Source organism: Phyllobates terribilis, unplaced genomic scaffold, assembly GCF_046119375.1.
Source record: "Phyllobates terribilis strain yellow unplaced genomic scaffold, ASM4611937v1 Scaffold_8__6_contigs__length_399053987, whole genome shotgun sequence".
NCBI lineage: Eukaryota > Metazoa > Chordata > Amphibia > Anura > Dendrobatidae > Phyllobates > Phyllobates terribilis.
The window spans coordinates 390,969,910-390,992,718 of record NW_027362768.1 but is presented as its reverse complement, the minus strand read 5'-3'; positions in this window follow the sequence as shown (position 1 = coordinate 390,992,718).

Genomic DNA, 22,809 nt, shown 5'->3' with positions numbered 1-22,809 from the left:
AGCAGCCCCGGCAGGAATCAGGCTGTAACGGGCTGCTCTGGACTATAATCTGGCCTTGCCCCTTGGTTTCCTTGCTGGTACTTGTAGTGTGACTCCAGGCTTCACTCGTGTCAGGCCCGTGGCTTCTCGCTCTCTTCAGCCTCATTCAAATCTCTCGGATTTATCATATACAAGAAACAAGCTCCGCGTCTCATCAGTGTCTCAAGAGTTTCACGTATGAGAAAAATTACTCTTCCCCAACCCATTGCAGGGTTAATCAAGGACCACGCACTGCTGCCCCCGAGTGCTGTACGGGACGTCCACAGACCACGCACTGCTGCCCCCGAGTGCTGTAGGGCACGTCCACAGACCACGCACTGCTGCCCCCGAGTGCTGTAAGGGACATCCACAGACCACGCACTGCTGCCCCCGGGTACTGTACGGGACGTCCACGGACTGCTGCTCCCGAGTACTGTACGGGACGTCCACGGACCACGCACTGCTGCCACCGAGTGCTGTACGGGACATCCACAGACCACGCACTACAGCCCCTGAGTGCTGTACCGGACATCCACGGACAACGCACTGCTGCCCCCCCGAGTGCTGTATGGGACGTCCACAGACCACGCACTGCTGCCCCCGAGTGCTGTACGGGACGTCCACGGACCACGCACTGCTGCCCCCAAGTGCTGTACGGAACGTCCACGGACCACGCACTGCTGCCCCCCTGAGTGCTGTACGAGACGTCCACAGACCACGCACTGCTGCCCCCGACTGCTGTACGGGACGTCCACAGACCACGCACTGCTGCCCCTGAGTGCTGTACGGGACGTCCACGGACCACGCACTGCTGCCCCCCGATTGCTGTACGGGACGTCCACGGACCACACACTGCTGCCCCCCGAGTGCTGAACGGGACGTCCACAAACCATGCACTGCTGCCCCCGAGTGCTGTACGGGACGTCCACAGACCACGCACTGCTGCCCCCGAGTGCTGTACGGGACGTCCACGGACCACGCACTGCTGCCCCCGAATGCTGTACGGGACGTCCACGGACCACGCACTGCTGCCCCCGAGTGCTGTACGGGACGTTCACGGACCACGCACTGCTGCCCCCGAGTGCTGTACGGGACGTCCACGGACCACGCACTGCTGCCCCCGAGTGCTGAACAGTACATCCACGGACCACGCACTGCTGCCCCTGAGTGCTGTACGGGACGTCCACAGACCACGCACTGCTGCCCCCGAGTGCTGTACGGGACGTCCACGGACCACGCACTGCTGCCCCCGAATGCTGTACGGGACGTCCACGGACCACGCACTGCTGCCCCCGAGTGCTGTACGGGACGTTCACGGACCACGCACTGCTGCCCCCGAGTGCTGTACGGGACGTCCACGGACCACGCACTGCTGCCCCCGAGTGCTGAACAGTACATCCACGGACCACGCACTGCTGCCCCTGAGTGCTGTACGGGACGTCCACAGACCACACACTGCTGCTCCCGAGTGCTGTACGGGACGTCCACAGACCACGCACTGCTGCCCCCGAGTGCTGTACTGGACATCCACGGACCACGCTCTGCTGTCCCCCGAGTACTGTACGGGACGTCCACGGACCACGCACTGCTGCCCCCGAGTGCTGTACGGGACGTCCACAGACCACGCACTGCTGCCCCCTGAGTGCTGTGAGGGACGTCCACGGACCACGCACTGCTGCCCCCTAGTGCTGTGAGGGACGTCCACGGACCATGCACTGCTGTGCCCCTGAGTGCTGTATGGGACATTCACGGACCACGCACTGCTGCCCCCCCCGAGTGCTGTACGGGAAGTTCACGGACCACGCACTCCTGTCCCCCCGAGTGCTGTAAGGGATGTCCACGGACCACGTACTGCTGCCCCCGAGTGCTGGACGGGACGGTCACGGACCACGCACTGCTGTCCCCCCGAGTGCTGTACGGGACATTCACGGACCACGCACTGCTGTCCCCCCGAGTGCTGTACAGAACATCCACGGACCACGCACTGCTGCCCCCAAGTGCTGTACAGTACCTTCACGGACCACGCACTGCTGCCCCCCCCAAGGACTGTACTGAACATCCACGGACCACGCACTTCTGCCCCCCAAGGGCTGTTCGGGACGTCCACAGACGACGCATTGCTGCCCCCGAGTTTTGTACGGCAAGTCCACGGACCACACACTGCTGCCCCCCGAGTGCTGTACGGGACGTTCACGGACCACGCACTGCTGCACCCGAGTGCTGTATGGGACGTTCACGGACCACGCACTGCTGCCCCCCCCCAAGGGCTGTACAGAACATCCACGGACCACGCACTGCTGCCCCCGAGTGCTGTAAGGGACGTTCACGGACCACGCACTGCTGCCCCCCCCAAGGGCTGTACAGAACATCCACGGACCACGCACTTCTGCCCCCCAAGGGCTGTTCGGGACGTCCACAGACCACGCACTGCTGCCCCCGAGTTCTGTACGTCACATCCACGGACCACGCAGTGCTGCTCCTCCGAGTGCTGCACGGGACGTTCACGGACCACGCACTGCTGCCCCTGAGTGCTGTACGGGATGTCTACGGACCACGCACTGCTGCCCCTGAGTGTTGTACGGGACGTTCACGGACCACGCACTGCTGCCCCCCACCCAAGGGCTGTACAGAACGTCCACGGACCACGCACTGCTGCCCCTGAGTGCTGTACGGGACGTTCACGGACCACGCACTGCTGCCCCCTGAGTGCTGTATGGGACGTACACAGACCACGCACTGCAGCCCCCTGAGTGCTGTACGGGACGTCCACGGACCACACACTGCTGCCCCCTGAGTGCTATATGGGACGTCCACTGACCACGCACTGCTACCCCCGAGTGCTGAACAGGACGTCCACAGACCACGCACTGCTGCCCCCGAGTGCTGAACAGGACGTCCACAGACCACGCACTGCTGCCCCCAAGTGCTGAACGGGACGTCCTCGGACCACGCACTGCCCCCCTGAGTGCTGTACGGGACGTCCACAGACCACGCACTGCTGCCCCCGAGTGCTGAACAGGACATCCACAGACCACGCACTGCTGCACCCTGAGTGCTGAACAGGACGTCTACAGACCACGCACTGCTGCCCCCTGAGTGCTGTACTGGACGTCCGCAGACCACGCACTGCTGCCCCCTGAGTGCTGAACAGGACGTCCACAGACCACGCACTGCTGCCCCCTGAGTGCTGTACGGGACGTCCACAGACCACGCACTGCTGCCCCCTGAGTGCTGTACGGGATGTCCACAGACCATGCACTGCTGCCCCCGAGTGCTGTACGGGACGTCCACGGACCATGCACTGCTGCCCCCGAGTGCTGTACGGGACGTCAACGGACCACGCACTGCTGCCCCAAGTGCTGGACGGGACATTCACGGACCACGCACTGCTGTCCCCCCGAGTGCTGTACGGGACATTAACGGACCACGCACTGCTGTCCCCGAGTGCTGTACGGGACGTCCACGGACCACGCACTGCTGCCCCCTGAGTGCTGTACGGGACGTCCACGGACCACGCACTGCTGCCCCCTGAGTGCTGTAAGGGACGTCCACGGACCACGCACTGCTGCCCCCGAGTGCTTTAAGGGACGTCCACGGACCACGCACTGCTGCCCCCGAGTGCTTTAAGGGACGTCCACGGACCATGCACTGCTGTCCCCCTGAGTGCTGTAAGGGACGTCCACGGACCACGCACTCCTGTGCCCCTGAGTGCTGTATGGGATATTCACGGACCACCCACTGCTGCCCCCCGAGTGCTGTACGGGAAGTTCACGGACCACGCACTCCTGTCCCCCCGAGTGCTGTATGGGACATTCACGGACCACGCACTGCTGTCCCCCCCGAGTGCTGTATGGGACATTAACGGACCACGCACTGCTGTCCCCCCGAGTGCTGAACGGGACATTCACGGACCATGCACTGCTGTCCCCCCGATTGCTGTACGGGACATTCACGGACCACGCACTGCTGTCCCCCCGAGTGCTGTACGGGACGTCCACGGACCACGTACTGCTGCCCCCGAGTGCTGTATGGGACGGGACATTCACGGACCACGCACTGCTGTCCCCTGAGTGCTGTACGGGACGTCCTCAGACCACGCACTGCTGCCCCCTGAGTGCTGTATGGGACGTCCACGGACCACGCACTGCTGCCCCTGAGTGCTGTATGGGACGTCCACGGACCACGCACTGCTGCCCCCGAGTGCTGAACTGGACGTCCACAGACCACGCACTGCTGCCCCCGGGTGCTGAACAGGACGTCCACAGACCACGCACTGCTGCCCCCTGAGTGCTGTACGGCACATCCACAGACCATGCACTGCTGCCCCCGAGTGCTGAACAGGACGTCCACAGACCATGCACTGCTGCCCCCTGAGTGCTGTACGGTACATCCACGGACCACGCACTGCTGCCCCCCCGAGTGCTGTACGAGATGTTCACGGACTATGCACTGCTGCCCCCGAGTGCTGTACAGAACATCCACGGACCACGCACTGCTGCCCCCCCCAAGGACTGTACAGAACGTCCACGGACCACGCACTTCTGCCCCCCAAGGGCTGTTCGGGACGTCCACAGACGACGCACTGCTGCCCCCGAGTTTTGTATGGGACGTTCACGGACCACGCACTTCTGCCCCCCAAGGGCTGTTCGGGACGTCCACAGACGACGCACTGCTGCCCCCGAGTTTTGTATGGGACGTTCACGGACCACGCACTGCTGCCCCCGAGTGCTGTATGGGACGTTCACGTACCACGCACTGCCGCCCCCCACTCAAGGGCTGTACAGAACATCCACGGACCAGGCACTGCTGCCCCCGAGTGCTGTAAGGGACGTTCACGGACCACGCACTGCTGCCCCCCCCTCCCAAGGGCTGTACAGAACGTCCACGGACCACGCACTTCTGCCCCCTAAGGGCTGTTCGGGACGTCCACAGACCACGCACTGCTGCCCCCGAGTTCTGTACGCCACATCCACGGACCATGCACTGCTGCTCCTCCGAGTGCTGCACGGGACGTTCACGGACCACGCACTGCTGCCCCTGAGTGCTGTACGGGATGTCTACGGACCACGCACTGCTGCCCCCGAGTGTTGTACGTGACGTCCACGGACCACGCACTGCTGCCCCCCAAGGGCTGTTCGGGACGTCCATAGACCACGCACTGCTGCCCCCGAGTTCTGTACGTCACATCCACGGACCACGCACTGCTGCTCCTCCGAGTGCTGTTTACGGAACATGCACTGCTGCCCCTGAGTGCCCCTGAAGTTCACGGACCACGCACTGCTGCCCCCGAGTGCTGTATGGGACGTCTACAACTCACGCACTGCTGCCACCGAGTGATGTACGGGACGTCCACGAACCACACACTGCTACCCCCCGAGTGCTGTACGGGACGTCTACGGACCACACACTGTTGCCCCCGAGTGCTGTATGGGAGGTCCACGAGCCACACACTGCTGTCCCCGAGTGCTGTACGGGACATTCACGGACCAGGCACTGCTGCCCCCGAGTGCTGTACGGGACGTCCACGAACCACGCACTGGTGTCCCCGAGTGCTGTACGGGACGTCTACGGACCACGCATTGCTGCCCCCGAGTGCTGTACGGGACGTCCACGGACCACGCACTGCTGCCCCCTGAGTTCTGTACGGGACATCCACAGACCACGCACTGCTGTCCCCTGAGTGCTGTACGGGATGTCCACAGACCATGCACTGCTGCCCCGAGTGCTTAATGGGACGTCCACAGACCACGCCCTGCTGCCCCCTGAGTGCTGTACGGGACGTCCACGGACCATGCACTGCTGCCCCCTGAGTGCTGTACGGGATGTCCACGGACCATGCACTGCTGCCCCCTGAGTGCTGTACGGGACGTCCACGGACCATGCACTGCTGCCCCCTGAGTGCTGTAAGGGACGTCCACGGACCATGCACTGCTGTCCCCCTGAGTGCTGTACGGGACGTTCACGGACCACGCACTGCTGTCCCCCCTGAGTGCTGTACGGGACGTCCACGGACCATGCACTGCTGCCCCCGAGTGCTGTACGGGATGTCCACGGACCACGCACTGCTGCCTCCCGAGTGCTGTACGGGACGTCCACAGACCACGCACTGCTGCCCCCTGAGTGCTGTACGGGACGTCCACGGACCACGCACTGCTGCCCCCTAGTGCTGTAAGGGACGTCCACGGACCATGCACTTCTGTCCCCCTGAGTGCTGTACGGGACGTTCACGAACCACGCACTGCTGTCCCCCCGAGTGCTGTACGGGACATTCACGGACCACGCACTGCTGTCCCCCCGAGTGCTGTACATAACATCCACGGACCACGCACTGCTGCCCCCAAGTGCTGTACAGGACCTTCACGGAACACGCACTGCTGCCCCCCCCAAGGACTGTACTGAACATCCACGGACCACGCACTTCTGCCCCCCAAGGGCTGTTCGGGACGTCCACAGATGACGCACTGCTGCCCCCGAGTTTTGTACGGCAAGTCCACGGACCACACACTGCTGCCCCCCGAGTGCTGTACGGGATGTTCACGGACCACGCACTGCTGCCCCCGAGTGCTGTATGGGACGTTCACGGACCACGCACTGCTGCCCCCCCCCAAGGGCTGTACAGAACAACCACGGACCACGCACTGCTGCCCCCGAGTGCTGTAAGGGACGTTCACGGACCATGCACTGCTGCCCCCCCCAAGGGCTGTACAGAACATCCACGGACCACGCACTTCTGCCCCCCAAGGGCTGTTCGGGACGTCCACAGACCACGCACTGCTGCCCCCGAGTTCTGTACGTCACATCCACGGACCATGCACTGCTGCTCCTCCGAGTGCTGCACGGGACATTCACGGACCATGCACTGCTGCCCCTGAGTGCTGTACGGGATGTCTACGGACCACGCACTGCTGCCCCCGAGTGTTGTACGGGACGTTCACGGACCACGCACTGCTGCCCCCCACCCAAGGGCTGTACAGAACGTCCACGGACCACGCACTGCTGCCCCTGAGTGCTGTACGGGACGTTCACGGACCACGCACTGCTGCCCCCTGAGTGCTGTACGGGACGTCCACAGACCACGCACTGCTGCCCCCTGAGTGCTGTACGGGACGTCCACGGACCACGCACTGCTGCCCCCTAGTGCTGTAAGGGACGTCCACGGACCATGCACTGCTGTCCCCCTGAGTGCTGTAAGGGACTTCCACGGACCACGCACTGCTGTGCCCCTGAGTGCTGTATGGGACATTCACGGACCATGCACTGCTGCCCCCCCCGAGTGCTGTACGGGAAGTTCACGGACCACGCACTCCTGTCCCCCCCGAGTGCTGTAAGGGACGTCCACGGACCACGTACTGCTGCCCCCGAGTGCTGGACGGGACGTTCACGGACCACGCACTGCTGTCCCCCCGAGTGCTGTACGGGACATTCACGGACCACACACTGCTGTCCCCCCGAGTGCTGTACAGAACATCCACGGACCACGCACTGCTGCCCCCAAGTGCTGTACAGGACCTTCACGGACCACGCACTGCTGCCCCCCCCAAGGACTGTACTGAACATCCACGGACCACGCACTTCTGTTCGGGACGTCCACAGACGACGCACTGCTGCCCCCGAGTTTTGTACGGCAAGTCCACGGACCACGCACTGCTGCCCCCCGAGTGCTGTACGGGACGTTCAAGGACCACGCACTGCTGCCCCCGAGTGCTCTATGGGACGTTCACGGACAACGCACTGCTGCCCCCCCCAAGGGCTGTACAGAACATCCACGGACCACGCACTGCTGCCCCGAGTGCTGTAAGGGACGTTCACGGACCACGCACTGCTGCCCCCCCCAAGGGCTGTACAGAACATCCACGGACCACGCACTTCTGCCCCCTAAGGGCTGTTCGGGACGTCCACAGACCACGCACTGCTGCCCCCGAGTTCTGTACGTCACATCCACGGACCATGCACTGCTGCCCCTGAGTGCTGTACGGGATGTCTACGGACCACGCACTGCTGCCCCCGAGTGTTGTACGGGACGTTCACGGACCACGCACTGCTGCCCCCCACCCAAGGGCTGTACAGAATGTCCACGGACCACGCACTGCTGCCCCTGAGTGCTGTACGGGACGTTCACGGACCACGCACTGCTGCCCCCCGAGTGCTGTACGGGACGTCCACGGACCACGCACTGCTGCCCCCCGAGTGCTGTACGGGACGTCCACGGACCACGCACTGCTGCCCCCCGAGTGCTGTACGGGACGTCCACAGACCATGCACTGCTGCCCCCTGAGTGCTGTACGGGACGTCCAGGGACCACGCACTGCTGCCCCCCGAGTGCTGTACGGGACGTCCACGGACCACGCACTGCTGCCCCCTGAGTGCTGTACGGGACGTCCACAGACCATGCACTGCTGCCCCCTGAGTGCTGTACGGGACGTCCAGGGACCACACACAACTGCCCCCTGAGTGCTATATGGGAAGTCCACAGACCACGCACTGCAGCCCCCTGAGTGCTGTACGGGACGTCCACGGACCACACACTGCTGCCCCCTGAGTGCTATATGGGACGTCCACTGACCACGCACTGCTGCCCCCGAGTGCTGAACAGGACGTCCACGGACCACGCACTGCTGCCCCCGAGTGCTGAACAGGACGTCCACAGACCACGCACTGCTGCCCCCGAGTGCTGAATAGGACGTCCTCGGACCACGCACTGCCCCCCTGAGTGCTGTACGGGACGTCCACAGACCACGCACTGCTGCCCCCGAGTGCTGAACAGGACGTCCACAGACCACGCACTGCTGCACCCTGAGTGCTGAACAGGACGTCTACAGACCACGCACTGCTGCCCCCTGAGTGCTGTACTGGACGTCCACAGACCACGCACTGCTGCCCCCGAGTGCTGAACAGGACGTGCACAGACCACGCACTGCTGCCCCCTGAGTGCTGTACGGGACGTCCACAGACCACGCACTGCTGCCCCCTGAGTGCTGTACGGGATGTCCACAGACCACGCACTGCTGCCCCCGAGTGCTGTACGGGACGTCCACGGACCACGCACTGCTGCCCTCGAGTGCTGGATGGGACATTCACGGACCACGCACTGCTGTCCCCCCGAGTGCTGTACGGGACATTCACGGACCACGCACTGCTGTCCCCGAGTGCTGTACGGGACGTCCACGGACCACGCACTGCTGCCCCCCGAGAGCTGTACGGGACGTCCACAGACCACGCACTGCTGCCCCCTGAGTGCTGTACGGGACGTCCACGGACCACGCACTGCTGCCCCCGAGTGCTTTAAGGGACATCCACGGACCATGCACTGCTGTCCCCCTGAGTGCTGTAAGGGACGTCCACGGACCACGCACTGCTGTGCCCCTGAGTACTGTATGGGATATTCACGGACCACCCACTGCTGCCCCCCGAGTGCTGTACGGGAAGTTCACGGACCACGCACTCCTGTCCCCCCGAGTGCTGTATGGGACATTCACGGACCACGCACTGCTGTCCCCCCCGAGTGCTGTATGGGACATTCACGGACCACGCACTGCTGTCCCCCCGAGTGCTGTACGGGACATTCACGGACCATGCACTGCTGTCCCCCCGATTGCTGTACGGGACATTCACGGACCACGCACTGCTGTCCCCCCGAGTGCTGTACGGGACGTCCACGGACCACGTACTGCTGCCCCCGAGTGCTGTATGGGACGGGACATTCACGGACCACGCACTGCTGTCCCCTCGAGTGCTGTACGGGACGTTCACGGACCACGCACTGCAGCCCCCCGAGTGCTGTATGGGACGTCCACAGACCACGCACTGCTGCCCCCGAGTGCTGAACAGGACATCCACAGACCACGCACTGCTGCACCCTGAGTGCTGAACAGGACATCTACAGACCACGCACTGCTGCCCCCTGAGTGCTGTACTGGACGTCCGCAGACCACGCACTGCTGCCCCCGAGTGCTGAACAGGACGTCCACAGACCATGCACTGCTGCCCCCTGAGTGCTGTACGGGACGTCCACAGACCACGCACTGCTGCCCCCTGAGTGCTGTACGGGACATCAACGGACCACGCACTGCTGCCCCCGAGTGCTGGACGGGACATTCACGGACCACGCACTGCTGCCCCCGAGTGCTGGACGGGACATTCACAGACCATGCACTGCTGCCCCCTGAGTGCTGTACGGGACGTCCACAGACCACGCACTGCTGCCCCCTGAGTGCTGTACGGGACATCAACGGACCAGACACTGCTGCCCCCGAGTGCTGGAAGGGACATCAACGGACCACGCACTGCTGCCCCCGAGTGCTGGACGGGACATTCACAGACCATGCACTGCTGCCCCCGAGTGCTGTACGGGACGTCAACGGACCACGCACTGCTGCCCCCAAGTGCTGGACGGGACATTCACGGACCACGCACTGCTGTCCCCCCGAGTGCTGTACGGGACATTCACGGACCACGCACTGCTGTCCCCGAGTGCTGTACGGGACGTCCACGGACCACGCACTGCTGCCCCCTGAGTGCTGTACGGGACGTCCACGGACCACGCACTGCTGCCCCCGAGTGCTTTAAGGGACGTCCACGGACCACGCACTGCTGCCCCCGAGTGCTTTAAGGGACGTCCACGGACCATGCACTGCTGTCCCCCTGAGTGCTGTAAGGGACGTCCACGGACCACGCACTCCTGTGCCCCTGAGTGCTGTATGGGATATTCACGGACCACCCACTGCTGCCCCCCGAGTGCTGTACGGGAAGTTCACGGACCACGCACTGCTGTCCCCCCGAGTGCTGAACGGGACATTCAGGGACCATGCACTGCTGTCCCCCCGATTGCTGTACGGGACATTCACGGACCACGCACTGCTGTCCCCCCGAGTGCTGTACGGGACGTCCACGGACCACGTACTGCTGCCCCCGAGTGCTGTATGGGACGGGACATTCACGGACCACGCACTGCTCTCCCCTGAGTGCTGTACGGGACGTCCTCAGACCACGCACTGCTGCCCCCTGAGTGCTGTATGGGACGTCCACGGACCACGCACTGCTGCCCCCTGAGTGCTGTATGGGACGTCCACGGACCACGCACTGCTGCCCCCGAGTGCTGAACAGGACGTCCACAGACCACGCACTGCTGCCCCCTGAGTGCTGTACGGTACATCCACGGACCACGCACTGCTGCCCCCCCGAGTGCTGTACGAGATGTTCACGGACTATGCACTGCTGCCCCCGAGTGCTGTACGGGGTGTTCACGGACCACGCACTGCTGTCCCCCCGAGTGCTGTACAGAACATCCACGGACCACGCACTGCTGCCCCCCCCAAGGACTGTACAGAACGTCCACGGACCACGCACTTCTGCCCCCCAAGGGCTGTTCGGGACGTCCACAGACGACGCACTGCTGCCCCCGAGTTTTGTATGGGACGTTCACGGACCACGCACTTCTGCCCCCCAAGGGCTGTTCGGGACGTCCACAGACGACGCACTGCTGCCCCCGAGTTTTGTATGGGACGTTCACGGACCACGCACTGCTGCCCCCGAGTGCTGTATGGGACGTTCACGTACCACGCACTGCCGCCCCCCACTCAAGGGCTGTACAGAACATCCACGGACCAGGCACTGCTGCCCCCGAGTGCTGTAAGGGACGTTCACGGACCACGCACTGCTGCCCCCCCCTCCCAAGGGCTGTACAGAACGTCCACGGACCACGCACTTCTGCCCCCCAAGGGCTGTTCGGGACGTCCACAGACCACGCACTGCTGCCCCCGAGTTCTGTACGCCACATCCACGGACCATGCACTGCTGCTCCTCCGAGTGCTGCACGGGACGTTCACGGACCACGCACTGCTGCCCCTGCGTGCTGTACGGGATGTCTACGGACCACGCACTGCTGCCCCCGAGTGTTGTAAGTGACGTCCACGGACCACGCACTGCTGCCCCCCAAGGGCTGTTCGGGACGTCCATAGACCACGCACTGCTGCCCCCGAGTTCTGTACGTCACATCCACGGACCACGCACTGCTGCTCCTCCGAGTGCTGTTTACGGAACATGCACTGCTGCCCCTGAGTGCCCCTGAAGTTCACGGACCACGCACTGCTGCCCCCGAGTGCTGTATGGGACGTCTACAACTCACGCACTGCTGCCACCGAGTGATGTACGGGACGTCCACGAACCACACACTGCGACCCCCCGAGTGCTGTACGGGACGTCTACGGACCACACACTGTTGCCCCCGAGTGCTGTATGGGAGGTCCACGAGCCACACACTGCTGTCCCCGAGTGCTGTACGGGACATTCACGGACCAGGCACTGCTGCCCCCGAGTGCTGTACGGGACGTCCACGAACCACGCACTGCTGTCCCCGAGTGCTGTACGGGACGTCTACGGACCACGCATTGCTGCCCCCGAGTGCTGTACGGGACGTCCACGGACCACGCACTGCTGCCCCCTGAGTTCTGTACGGGACATCCACAGACCACGCACTGCTGTCCCCTGAGTGCTGTACGGGATGTCCACAGACCATGCACTGCTGCACCCGAGTGCTGTATGGGACGTCCACGACCATGCACTGCTGCCCCGAGTGCTTAATGGGACGTCCACAGACCACGCCCTGCTGCCCCCTGAGTGCTGTACGGGACGTCCACGGACCATGCACTGCTGCCCCCTGAGTGCTGTACGGGACGTCCACGGACCATGCACTGCTGCCCCCTGAGTGCTGTACGGGACGTCCACGGACCATGCACTGCTGCCCCCTGAGTGCTGTAAGGGACGTCCACGGACCATGCACTGCTGTCCCCCTGAGTGCTGTACGGGACGTTCACGGACCACGCACTGCTGTCCCCCCTAGTGCTGTAAGGGACGTCCACGGACCATGCACTGCTGTCCCCCTGAGTGCTGTACGGGACGTTCACGGACCACGCACTGCTGTCCCCCCGAGTGCTGTACGGGACATTCACGGACCACGCACTGCTGTCCCCCCGAGTGCTGTACATAACATCCACGGACCACGCACTGCTGCCCCCAAGTGCTGTACAGGACCTTCACGGAACACGCACTGCTGCCCCCCCCCAAGGACTGTACTGAACATCCACGGACCACGCACTTCTGCACCCCAAGGGCTGTTCGGGACGTCCACAGATGACGCACTGCTGCCCCCGAGTTTTGTACGGCAAGTCCACGGACCACACACTGCTGCCCCCCGAGTGCTGTACGGGATGTTCACGGACCACGCACTGCTGCCCCCGAGTGCTGTATGGGACGTTCACGGACCACGCACTGCTGCCCCCCCCAAGGGCTGTACAGAACATCCACGGACCACGCACTGCTGCCCCCGAGTGCTGTAAGGGACGTTCACGGACCATGCACTGCTGCCCCCCCCAAGGGCTGTACAGAACATCCACGGACCACGCACTTCTGCCCCCCAAGGGCTGTTCGGGACGTCCACAGACCACGCACTGCTGCCCCCGAGTTCTGTACGTCACATCCACGGACCATGCACTGCTGCTCCTCCGAGTGCTGCACGGGACATTCACGGACCATGCACTGCTGCCCCTGAGTGCTGTACGGGATGTCTACGGACCACGCACTGCTGCCCCCGAGTGTTGTACGGGACGTTCACGGACCACGCACTGCTGCCCCCCACCCAAGGGCTGTACAGAACGTCCACGGACCACGCACTGCTGCCCCTGAGTGCTGTACGGGACGTTCACGGACCACGCACTGCTGCCCCCGGGTGCTGAACAGGACGTCCACAGACCACGCACTGCTGCCCCCTGAGTGCTGTACGGGACGTCCACAGACCACGCACTGCTGCCCCCTGAGTGCTGTACGGGACGTCCACGGACCACGCACTGCTGCCCCCTAGTGCTGTAAGGGACGTCCACGGACCATGCACTGCTGTCCCCCTGAGTGCTGTAAGGGACTTCCACGGACCACGCACTGCTGTGCCCCTGAGTGCTGTATGGGACATTCACGGACCATGCACTGCTGCCCCCCCCGAGTGCTGTACGGGAAGTTCACGGACCACGCACTCCTGTCCCCCCCGAGTGCTGTAAGGGACGTCCACGGACCACGTACTGCTGCCCCCGAGAGCTGGACGGGACGTTCACGGACCACGCACTGCTGTCCCCCCGAGTGCTGTACGGGACATTCACGGACCACACACTGCTGTCCCCCCGAGTGCTGTACAGAACATCCACGGACCACGCACTGCTGCCCCCCCCAAGGACTGTACAGAACGTCCACGGACCACGCACTTCTGCCCCCCAAGGGCTGTTCGGGACGTCCACAGACGACGCACTGCTGCCCCCGAGTTTTGTATGGAACGTTCACGGACCACGCACTTCTGCCCCCCAAGGGCTGTTCGGGACGTCCACAGACGACGCACTGCTGCCCCCGAGTTTTGTATGGGACGTTCACGGACCACGCACTGCTGCCCCCGAGTGCTGTATGGGACGTTCACGTACCACGCACTGCCGCCCCCCACTCAAGGGCTGTACAGAACATCCACGGACCAGGCACTGCTGCCCCCGAGTGCTGTAAGGGACGTTCACGTACCACGCACTGCCGCCCCCCACTCAAGGGCTGTACAGAACATCCACGGACCACGCACTGCTGCCCCCCCCCTCCCAAGGGCTGTACAGAACGTCCACGGACCACGCACTTCTGCCCCCCAAGGGCTGTTCGGGACGTCCACAGACCACGCACTGCTGCCCCCGAGTTCTGTACGCCACATCCACGGACCATGCACTGCTGCTCCTCCGAGTGCTGCACGGGACGTTCACGGACCACGCACTGCTGCCCCTGCGTGCTGTACGGGATGTCTACGGACCACGCACTGCTGCCCCCGAGTGTGGTACGTGACGTCCACGGACCACGCACTGCTGCCCCCCAAGGGCTGTTCGGGACGTCCATAGACCACGCACTGCTGCCCCCGAGTTCTGTACGTCACATCCACGGACCTCGCACTGCTGCTCCTCCGAGTGCTGTTTACGGAACATGCACTGCTGCCCCTGAGTGCCCCTGAAGTTCACGGACCACGCACTGCTGCCCCCGAGTGCTGTATGGGACGTATACAACTCACGCACTGCTGCCACCGAGTGATGTACGGGACGTCCACGAACCACACACTGCGACCCCCCGAGTGCTGTACGGGACGTCTACGGACCACACACTGTTGCCCCCGAGTGCTGTATGGGAGGTCCACGAGCCACACACTGCTGTCCCCGAGTGCTGTACGGGACATTCACGGACCAGGCACTGCTGCCCCCGAGTGCTGTACGGGACGTCCACGAACCACGCACTGCTGTCCCAGAGTGCTGTACGGGACGTCTACGGACCACGCATTGCTGCCCCCGAGTGCTGTACAGGACGTCCACGGACCACGCACTGCTGCCCCCTGAGTTCTGTTCGGGACGTCCACAGACCACGCACTGCTGCCCCCGAGTTCTGTACGTCACATCCACGGACCATGCACTGCTGCTCCTCCGAGTGCTGCACGGGACATTCACGGACCATGCACTGCTGCCCCTGAGTGCTGTACGGGATGTCTACGGACCACGCACTGCTGCCCCCGAGTGTTGTACGGGACGTTCACGGACCACGCACTGCTGCCCCCCACCCAAGGGCTGTACAGAACGTCCACGGACCACGCACTGCTGCCCCTGAGTGCTGTACGGGACGTTCACGGACCACGCACTGCTGCCCCCGGGTGCTGAACAGGACGTCCACAGACCACGCACTGCTGCCCCCTGAGTGCTGTACGGGACGTCCACAGACCACGCACTGCTGCCCCCTGAGTGCTGTACGGGACGTCCACGGACCACGCACTGCTGCCCCCTAGTGCTGTAAGGGACGTCCACGGACCATGCACTGCTGTCCCCCTGAGTGCTGTAAGGGACTTCCACGGACCACGCACTGCTGTGCCCCTGAGTGCTGTATGGGACATTCACGGACCATGCACTGCTGCCCCCCCCGAGTGCTGTACGGGAAGTTCACGGACCACGCACTCCTGTCCCCCCCGAGTGCTGTAAGGGACGTCCACGGACCACGTACTGCTGCCCCCGAGTGCTGGACGGGACGTTCACGGACCACGCACTGCTGTCCCCCCGAGTGCTGTACGGGACATTCACGGACCACACACTGCTGTCCCCCCGAGTGCTGTACAGAACATCCACGGACCACGCACTGCTGCCCCCCCCAAGGACTGTACAGAACGTCCACGGACCACGCACTTCTGCCCCCCAAGGGCTGTTCGGGACGTCCACAGACGACGCACTGCTGCCCCCGAGTTTTGTATGGAACGTTCACGGACCACGCACTTCTGCCCCCCAAGGGCTGTTCGGGACGTCCACAGACGACGCACTGCTGCCCCCGAGTTTTGTATGGGACGTTCACGGACCACGCACTGCTGCCCCCGAGTGCTGTATGGGACGTTCACGTACCACGCACTGCTGCCCCCCACTCAAGGGCTGTACAGAACATCCACGGACCAGGCACTGCTGCCCCCGAGTGCTGTAAGGGACGTTCACGTACCACGCACTGCCGCCCCCCACTCAAGGGCTGTACAGAACATCCACGGACCACGCACTGCTGCCCCCCCCCTCCCAAGGGCTGTACAGAACGTCCACGGACCACGCACTTCTGCCCCCCAAGGGCTGTTCGGGACGTCCACAGACCACGCACTGCTGCCCCCGAGTTCTGTACGCCACATCCACGGACCATGCACTGCTGCTCCTCCGAGTGCTGCACGGGACGTTCACGGACCACGCACTGCTGCCCCTGCGTGCTGTACGGGATGTCTACGGACCACGCACTGCTGCCCCCGAGTGTTGTACGTGACGTCCACGGACCACGCACTGCTGCCCCCCAAGGGCTGTTCGGGACGTCCATAGACCACGCACTGCTGCCCCCGAGTTCTGTACGTCACATCCACGGACCTCGCACTGCTGCTCCTCCGAGTGCTGTTTACGGAACATGCACTGCTGCCCCTGAGTGCCCCTGAAGTTCACGGACCACGCACTGCTGCCCCCGAGTGCTGTATGGGACGTATACAACTCACGCACTGCTGCCACCGAGTGATGTACGGGACGTCCACGAACCACACACTGCGACCCCCCGAGTGCTGTACGGGACGTCTACGGACCACACACTGTTGCCCCCGAGTGCTGTATGGGAGGTCCACGAGCCACACACTGCTGTCCCCGAGTGCTGTACGGGACATTCACGGACCAGGCACTGCTGCCCCCGAGTGCTGTACGGGACGTCCACGAACCACGCACTGCTGTCCCCGAGTGCTGTACGGGACGTCTACGGACCACGCATTGCTGCCCCCGAGTGCTGTACAGGACGTCCACGGACCACGCACTGCTGCCCCCTGAGTTCTGTACGGGACATCCACAGACCACGCACTGCTGTCCCCTGAGTGCTGTACGGGATGTCCACAGACCATGCACTGCTGCACCCGAGTGCTGTATGGGACGTCCACGGACCATGCATTGCTGCCCCGAGTGCTTAATGGGACGTCCACAGACCACGCCCTGCTGCCCCCTGAGTGCTGTACGGGACGTCCACGGACCATGCACTGCTGCCCCCTGAGTGCTGTACGGGACGTCCACGGACCATGCACTGCTGCCCCCTGAGTGCTGTAAGGGACGTCCACGGACCATGCACTGCTGTCCCCCTGAACGAGTCTATAAAAGATGACTACCTTCTTCTATATCCTTTCCATATGCTTACTGTCTGTCCCAGGGTGGACAGCTACCACACAGGGGTAGATACCTCCTTCTTCTCAGGATGGTTGGGAGGGGTCAAGGGATTCTTCCAACAAGCTTGTTTAGTGATAGGAGGTCTACTAGTATTGGGCCTGGTGGTCCTGTGCTGCATAGTCCCCTTATACAGGAAAGCTATAACCAATGCTGTCCCAACCTCCGGGACCTTTCTGAATCAAGAAACCACATCTCTGTTACATGATGATACCAGTAAGGAAGATATGGAGAAATACACTCCTTTGAACAAGCCTGACCAGACCCCCCATGATAGAGTCCAATTGAAAGATCTAGTTTAGGATCAGTTGGGAGAACTCCATGTGTCATTTAGGGTAGGACTCAATTGTTTGGGGGCGTCCCATAAGGGGGCAGTTTCTAAGATGATTGGGTGAAGAAATCCACCTCCCCTCTCCCCACACATGGACAGTCTCAAAGGCCCCAAAGCAAAGGAAAGCTTAGTGTTTAGGGGGGAATGTCAGGGTAAAAGAGAATATATATATTTGTAACTTTTATATTCTTGTAACTTTTATACGCTTTTTTGCTAATGTACTAACCACCATTTTGTGTCATATAACAATAAGCTTTCCTTGCTACGTAATTACTCAAATCGAAACTTAAACTAAGACATTTCCAGTGTTGCCAAGACATTTCAGAGAAACGAAACAAGATTATAAGCTGACGGCTGCAATATCTGCCCAGAGACTGAGATAAGGAGATGTGGACCAATCAGGAGTGGCCAGACATTGGACTTTCATGGTTTACCCCGCCCCGGACAACCCCTTTTCCCTCCCATTATGTAGTGTATTTAGATTTGTGCATGTAAAAATAAAGGCAGAACAATGCTGAGGACGTTGACTGTAGTAGTCTTCTGAGCATGCTCTGAGCTTGAACCAGCTTGTTGTCTGACTCATTCTTTGAATGGTTGACCCATGCTCATAGTTTGAATTTGGAGTGACTGGAGGACGAGTGGAATGTCATCACGACCCTCACAAATGGCGCCCAACGTGGGGCGTGGCTAGCGGTACGCCACCCTCCCGGACCCATATTGCTGACTTCCCTGGTGGTGACCGCGGTGGCTGAATTTGAGGCCTGATCAACCTCCATCGAACACGGTAAGTTGAGATGTATTTTATATGTCTCACTTGCCTGTGTGTCAGCCGCAGCGGTTTCTGTGGGGTTGTCAGGTTGGATCTGGGTGGGTGACCGGTCGAGTGGTGAGACCTTGGGCGTCCCGCACCACGTCCTGAACCAGCAAGTGTTAAACCGAGTGACGTTGCATGCCTGCGCGTGCTCGTGTGCACACCACCTCCTCCTCCCCCGGTCACTGTACTTTTCTTAGATAGCTGCCTCCCGTGACTGATAGTCAAGGTTACAAAGCATTCCTGAATTGTAGTGTAAGGTGTTGTGCTGTCAGAATCTGTGACGAATTGAGAGGTGTACTCTTCGTCTAATACAGAGACTGCTGTAAAGTCAAGGTTAGGAAACAGTGTATTGAGAGGTGACTCTACACTGACGGGTGATGCAGTGTTAGGAAAGGAGACAGATTGAGAGGTTACTCTCTGTCTTGTCAGTGTATTGAGAGGTGTACTCTACACTGACGGGTGGTGCCGTAGTAGGAAAGAAGACGAATTGAGAGGTGCTCTTCGTCTTATACAGAGAAACCTCATAAGGAGGGGTTCTGCTGTCAGTCAGGGTGCCGTGGTGAGTCGTACTGTAAAGTCGCCATTCAAGGTTAGGGAAGAGACAGATTGAGAGGTTACTCTCTGTCTTATCGGTGTATTGAGAGGTGCCTCTACACTGAGGAGTGGCGACCTGTCGACTGCACCAGTGATCTGAGTCGCGACAGATCATTGCATTCTATAAGAAAATGTTGCGTATATTCAAATCTGAGAGACTTCACAAGTTGCCGGACGGTGCTGTGGGGGTTATCCAATTAGTAGAGTCACGGGAAGGCAAGAAGGCTGTTAGGAATGTTAAGAATTTGTATAAATTGATAGGCTTATCTAGTACAGGCAGGCTCCAGCCTTCAGTTTGGAAAGAATGTGTTACACAGAAGTTGGGAAAGTTGGGTGAGGATTTCTGCAAGCACATCTTAGAGTAGATGGTGCAGGGGGGGGACAGAGAATGCCGAGCCTTTGTTCGGATACATGAAAGCTACAGAATGTGATTTGTTATGTGCCCTCAAATTGGCCGTAACCCCGTTGATGCCTGTTACTACACCTTTCCCTGCCCCCAAGAACAATCCCACCCCCACTCCCACCTCCTCCCTCCAACGGCCATCTTACTACACCTTTTCCTGCCTCCAAGAATAATCCCACTTCCATTTTAACTCCTCCCTCCCACGGCCATCTTGCTACACCTCTTACTTGTTGTGGGAGGCCCGGAAAGCCCCAATCCAGCCTATATCCACTACTAGATCCGTCCGGTGCATATTACCAGCCACCAGCACAGGTGGAAAAGCCCGTAGTCCCAGAGTACCCATCTGAAACTAATGTGATACCCTCTGCTCCAGTCCACGATGCTGAGACGCTTCCCCTGTTTCCTATGGGAGTCACCCACAACCCTGGGGATATCCTCCTCAACTCCCCAGAATTTCAGGCCAGACTGCTCTCCTTCCGCCAACATACTGTTACTCAAGACGATACGGAGCCAGATGAGGGATGGGCTCAAGATACTCCAGCCCCCCCCCCCCCCCCCTTTACCCCATACGTCTCCTATGGCATCCTTCACCCCACATCCATTACCCATACTCCGGCCCTTGCTCCAAGCAACTGCTGAAAGAGCACCACCCCCCCAGCCCCTCAGAAGTCTGGGACCCCTGCCGCTCCCGGAACCTAGTAGACCCATCAGGACGCCCTGTCACTCTGTCAATAGGCTATGGTAACATTCTTACACATCGGGTGGGGGCCATAGTCAACCCTGCAAACACCTGTATGAGCCATGCTGGAGGATTGGTTCGTAAAATTGCCCTTGCTGCTGGTTCTACTCTGGCTGCAGAATGCCAGGCTCACTTAGCCGAAAACGGAGAGCTTTCAAAAGGCCATGGTTTCCACAAAAGCAGGACCCCTTAGTACGTATGAATCCGGCCTAGAATACATGAAACAGTTAAAAGCCTGGGCTCAGAATCGCTTGTCAGATCAAGCTGGGTCTGTACAAGATGTTCAACAAGACCCTGATGAATCTGTGGAAAGATCTGCTGCAAGACTCAGCATGCATTTTAAGGATCTCGGATACAGTCCTCACGTCAAGATGCAGGCCGCCCTGTTGGTTCAGGCCCTAGTAGATGGCCTACAAGACGCTCTCAGAGATGACGTTCTTGAGAGTACGGCCCGAGATTCGTTCTTCTTTTAACGACGTAGTGAACATTGTCAAAGCTTTCCAAAAAGCCATGCTAAAAATGGAAAAGGATACTAAGCCAAAGAAGAAAACCGCTCCGGGAGAGTCTCCAAGATACCGGTTGGTTCAGGATCTCAGAGCCGTCAATGCAGCTACCATTTTAGAAACTCCAGTGGTACCTAACCCAAACACCCTCTTGTCTCAGCTGCCTCCAACGGCCACCTTGTTTACGGTGTTAGATCTGGCCAACGCCTTCTTCAGTATACCCTTACACGAAGATTCGTGGTTTCTTTTTGCCTTCACCTTTCAAGGAGCACAGTTTACATGGACCAGGACTCCACAAGGAGCCCAGAACTCTCCTAACCAATTCACTCATTCTATGAAGTCTATTCTGGAGCCATGGGTTCAAGAGAACCCTCAGGTCACCCTTCTACAGTATGTGGATGATCTTTTACTATGCGGCACTGAAGAAAATTTGCCAGAGATGTCAGCATCCCTTCTCTGGTTTCTTCACTCAGCTAACTGTAAAGTCTCAAAAGGCAAAGTCCAATAGTGTCTGCCCAAGGTCATTTTCCTCGGACATTGTATTTCACAAGGTGCTAGACATCTGACTGAAGAAAGAAAGCAAGCCATCATGGATATCACTTTCCCAACCACCTATTCCGCTATGCAGACTTTCCTTGGCCTCATCACTTACTGCAGGCAATGGATCCCTGATGCCTCAAAGCTCATGCAACCTCTGTACGACTGTCTCAGGGATGAAGGCTCAGTTTGGTTTCATGCTGAAAATCCATGTGTTTCTCATCAACACAGACTATGTTTTGACCGCCTTAAACAGGCTGTTGTCTCTGCCCCGGCCTTGGGCTTACCAGACTATACTCAGCCATTTCACCTTTTTGTTTCTGAATCGGAAGGTCATGCCTTTGGAGTTCTAGCACAACGCTATGATCATAAGTATCGGCCTTTGGGCTACTACTCAGCCCGCCTGGACCCTGTCGCCCGAACTGCCCCCACGTGCCTTAAGGCGGTCCACGCTTCTCACATCCTCTTTGACAAGTCAGCTGATATCGTCCTTGGACATGATCTAGTTATACAGGCTGGCCATGATCTCTCAGCTGTTCTGCAACAAACATCTCCGAAACATCTAACCAACCAAAGACACCTGCGGCTGCAGTGTTCCCTATTGTTGCCCTCCAATATAACATTTACCAGATGTCTGACTATCAATCCTGCCACTTTGTTTCCACCTTCTAGGGGGGAAGGTGAAGAGGGTGAAGGTCCATTGGTGGAACCTCATGATTGTATAAAAATTTTGCAGGAAGAGACTTCTGCTCCAGAGAATATGGTGGCACATCCGCTCGCAGACCCTCAAGGGAAGTTCCACACGGGATATGCTGTCACAACAGACCTAACAGTCCTCAAGGCTGAAGCTCTACCACCATACATGTCTGCACAAGAAGCTGAACTTGTGGCTCTCACAGAGGCCTGCCACCTGGCAGCAGGAACAAAGGCGTATATATATATATACCGATTCCAGGTATGGACATGGAATTTGCAATGATTCTGGACTCTTGTGGAAGTCTAGAGGATTCATCACAGCTGCAGGTACACCAGTGAAACATGCCTCATGGATTAAGGCCCTAATGAAGGCCCTGGAACTACCCATTCAGGTTGCTGTTATGAAGGTCAAGGCTCATGG